The sequence below is a fragment of the Gossypium arboreum genome, chromosome 7, assembly GCF_025698485.1.
Source record: "Gossypium arboreum isolate Shixiya-1 chromosome 7, ASM2569848v2, whole genome shotgun sequence".
Classification (NCBI taxonomy): domain Eukaryota; kingdom Viridiplantae; phylum Streptophyta; class Magnoliopsida; order Malvales; family Malvaceae; genus Gossypium; species Gossypium arboreum.
The window spans coordinates 37,068,144-37,072,524 of NC_069076.1; the positions used below are offsets into that span (position 1 = coordinate 37,068,144).

General features: G+C 38.2%; 1 non-coding gene across 1 annotated transcript; it reads left to right on the top strand.

The window, feature by feature from the left end:
* The first annotated feature begins 1,901 nt into the window (after positions 1-1,901).
* On the top strand, positions 1,902-2,007 carry LOC128295826 (small nucleolar RNA R71). Its single transcript, XR_008286375.1, has one exon. It is a non-coding gene; the product is annotated as a small nucleolar RNA R71 (small nucleolar RNA).
* Positions 2,008-4,381: the final 2,374 nt, after the last annotated feature.

The window sequence follows — 4,381 nt, forward strand, 5'->3', positions numbered from 1 at the left end:
TTACCTTAAAAGTATTGAATTTGGGATGAATTACCTCGACTGTACCATATGTGAAAATACTGAGTACCGTAAGAGGAATTTCTTCATTAGGTTCAGGAGTGGTAATGTGAGGATCTGCTGCATCTAGTAGTACTTTGTCTCCAACCTTAAGTTATTTGGTGAGGTATTGAGCTCGTCTTGGCTCGGTTTTGGTTTATCGGGTGTTCTCAATTTTTGTGTCCTCCACTCATCCAGCTCATCAATTTGTAGCCTTCGTTCTTTATAGATAGGTCTTTTTTTGTTGTTTGAACATGGCTCATATGCGTTCTTTGTAATCTGCTTTCTCGCATGTAGGGTTTCCCACATGATCGAGATTAGCGTAATGATTTATACTACCACCTTCAATTTTTGATGTGTTACTCGAATTACGAGCTTGAAGGGTGATTGTTTTGTCTCCCACACGAAGTATGAGTTCACCTATACCAACATCAATAATGGTTCTAGCAGTCGCTAAAAAGGGCCGTCCTAAAATTAAAGGTGCGTTATTGTCCTCTTCTATGTCTAGAACAACAAAGTCTACTGGGTATATAAATTTATCGATCTTAACAAGAACATCTTCAATGACACCCCTAGGAAATCTAATGGTTTTATCAGCCAATTGAATGCTCATCCTAGTTTGTTTGGGTTTTCCAAGACCTAGCTGTTTAAACATTTTATAAGGCATAACATTAATGTTTGCCCCTAGGTCAGCTAATGCATTATGAACATCTAAACTACCAATTAAACAAGGAATCCTAAAACTCCTTTGATCTTTCAATTTGTTGGGTAGCTTATTCTGTTGAATGGCTGAGCAAACTACATTCAACTCCGCATGCGACGCCTCATCCAACTTTCGTTTATTTGTTAAAAGCTCCTTTAAGAATTTGACTGTGTTTGGCATCTGTGAAAGAACTTCAATAAACGGTAAGTTAATATGTAATTTTTTTAATAATTTAAGGAATTTACTGAATTGTTCTTCTGTGCGGTCTTTCTTTGTCGCGTTTGGGTATGGTACACGAGGTTTGTATTCTTTACTTATCGGTTTCTGGTCATTGTGGTCAACCTCACCCTTACCTTTACTTACCCCAGTTTCTTGCCTCTGTTCTGGTTTAGGTGCAACTAACCCTTCCGCATATTGAATGGTAATTATATTGATTTGCTCCCTTGGGTTAGATTTAGTGTTACTCGGCAGACTACCTTATGGTCGTTCAGTAATCAGTTTGGCGAGTTGGCCTATCTGAGTTTCGAGCCCTTGGATTGATGCTTGTTGGTTCTTGAGGGCTATCTCGGTATTCTGGAAATGAGTTTCTGACACCGAGATGAATTTTGTTAACATCTCCTCAAGGTTCAGCTTCTTTTCCTGCTAGTAAGTTAGTTGTTAAAAACCCGGAGGATGTTGTGGCCTTTGATTTCCTTGACCGTATCACAAGAAATTGGGATGGTTCTTCCAACCTGCATTATAAGTGTTACTATACGGGTTATTTTGGGGTCTAGAGTTATCGTTACCCATATATTGGACTTGTTCCTCCTCGATGCTAGGGTTGAAGGGTTGATATTCTGTGCATGCTCCTCATCCATTCAAATCGCACCTCATTACTGGATGTACCTGTGAAGAACCACACAAACCGTCAATCTTTTTATTTAAGAGTTCTACTTGGTTAGATAGCATAGTAACCACATCGAGGTTGAAAACACCGGCTGCTTTCGTCGGCTTTCTCCTCATAACTTGCCACTGATAGTTATTCAATGACATCTCCTCAATAAATTTGTAAGCCGCCTCAGGTGTCTTATTAGTGATAGTTCCACCAGCGGCTGCGTCAATAATCTGCCGAGTCAAAGGGTTCAGGCCATTGTGAAACGTTTGGACTTGTAGCCAGAGTGGTAACCCATGGTGAGGGCATCTTTTCAAGAGGTCCTTGTATCTCTCCCATGCATCGTAGAGTGTTTCTAAATCCATCTGTAGAAAAGAAGAGACATCATTATGTAATTTAGCCGTTTTAGCCAGCGAAAAATATTTTAATAAAAACTTTTCGGTCATTTGTTCCCTAGTAGTGATTGACCCCCGTGGTAACGAATTCAACCACTGTTTAGCTTTGTTTCTTAATGAAAAATGGAATAACCGAAGGCGAATGGTGTCATAAAAAATGCCATTAATTTTAAATGTATCACATAGTTCCAAAAAGCTTGCCAAGTGAGCGTTGGGATCTTCGTCCTGCAAACCATCAAACTGAACAAATTGTTGTATCATTTGAATTGTGTTAGGTTTTGGTTCAAAAGTATTTGCAGTTACAGCAGGTCTAACTATGCTCGATTCAGTTCCTGTTAAAGAAGGTTCAGCATAATCATACATAGTGTGTGGAGCAGGATTCTGATTAACAGTAATCGCAGGAGGTAGCAGATTTTCTTGGTTTTCAGCCATCTCCTCGATTGTGGTTGAAGTATCTTCCTCTTGCTCTTCCTATGTGTATCCTAAGCTTCACCTTATTTCTTTTCAGTTTTTGCGAACTGTGTGATCGATCTCACTATCAAATAGTAATGGTCCTGACGGGTTTCTTTTGGTCATAAACTAGAAAAACCTGTCAGAAGAAAATAAATGAAGAATTAGAAATAAAAATTTAAATTACAATAAAAGTAAAATGGCTAAAGTAATAAAAATCGAGTGTTCCTAATATCCTAGTTCCCCGGTAACGGCACCAAAAACTTGATGCGTGATTTTTGTAACAGGTTTTAAAAATTTATGAATGAATCGTTCTTGAGACTAACTTATTATCACGATTAAGGCAAGTGTACCTATCGAACAGTAGTATAGTTCAGCAAGACCGGATTGTCGAACCCAAAGGAACTACAAGTACTAGTATTTACTTCCTTTTTATTATCTAGCCTCAAAATTAAGAGGTTTGGTTATCTAAACTAATTACTAACTAAGAATGCATAGAAAGAAAACTTGGGAAAATACTTTTGGGAAAATTTGATTGATTGAGACAATACCTAAGGAAAAATCCACCTAGATTTCTCTTATTATTTGACTCTGAATCAGACGATTTATTCATTTGACTTGATCTGTAGAAATCCTAAGTTATATTATTATCTCTCTCAAAACTAATAACGTCTAACCCTAGGTTGAATAATTGAAATCTCTTTCTAATTAACACCCTAGAATTGCATTAACTTGATCTATGGATTCCCCTATTAGGTTTCATCCTAATCCTGCAAAATCCTGCAAAATCTTGTCACCCTATCTCTAGGCGTGCAATCAACTTCGCTTAATTACGAAAAATGTACTCTTAGACAGGGTCTATTCCTCCTCTGAATAAGAGCATTAACTTGAATCATTATCCTAGAATATTAAAACAAGAATTAAGAACACATAATTAAGAACAAATCAAATAATTATCATACAATTCAGATAATAATAACAAGATCTGTCTTAAGTTTCATTGTCCTTAGGTATTTAGGGGGTTTAGTTCATAATTATGAAAGAAAACATCTCAAAAGCATAAAGATAACAAAATATAAGAAAACCCAAAAACTCCTGAATGAACTTGAAGGGAGATCTTCAGTCTTGATGATGAATTTGGCTTCTGAGATGGATCAATCGGCTTTTCTTGAGTAATTGCTTGCTTTCTACTCTGCGTTCCTCTTCTAAGTGTCTGCTCAGGTGTTTAAATATACTTTAGAATGCCTAAGAGCCTCTAAAATTGGCCTTTTCCGAATAGGGTTATACTTGGGCTCGGCAAGGACATGCCCGTGTGCCATTATTCCAACCCATGGTCAAGGCTGTTAAATAGGCACGGGCGTGAAGTATACCCGTGTAAGTCGTGCTTCAATCCTGCCAAAGGGACACGGCTGTTTGACATACCCGTGTGAGAAAGTTCAGGCCGTATTGATTTCCCACATGGGTCCATTTTCTCCGTTTTCATCCCGTTTCTCGCTCTTTTTACTCTCCTATGCTCACCTCAGTATAAAACATGAAACTAAAGGATTAGGAGCATCGAATTCACCAATTGTAACCCCCAGAAGTATGGGGTCTGTAATTTTACGTGTTTTAGCATATATTCCATACTTGCTTGTGTGGTTAGTTGATTTAAGTGTATTTGGGGGTGTTTGGGTAGTCCTGGGTTCAAGTTTCGACTTTTACAACATCTTTGTTTTGCCCTTAAAAGAGCCTAAACGCTGGCACTTAGGCTTTATAAATATTCATGGTTGATGGGTGACACAAATGAAGCATGTGGTCAGGTGGCAAGGAGGCGTTAAGTGTGTGCATGTTGTCATGGGTTTGAATCCCAGTTAACGCAATGGGGGGCTTTATTTTACGTTTTGGTGGCGTGAGAGGTGGGGTTTGACTCAAATTCTACAAGAGGTG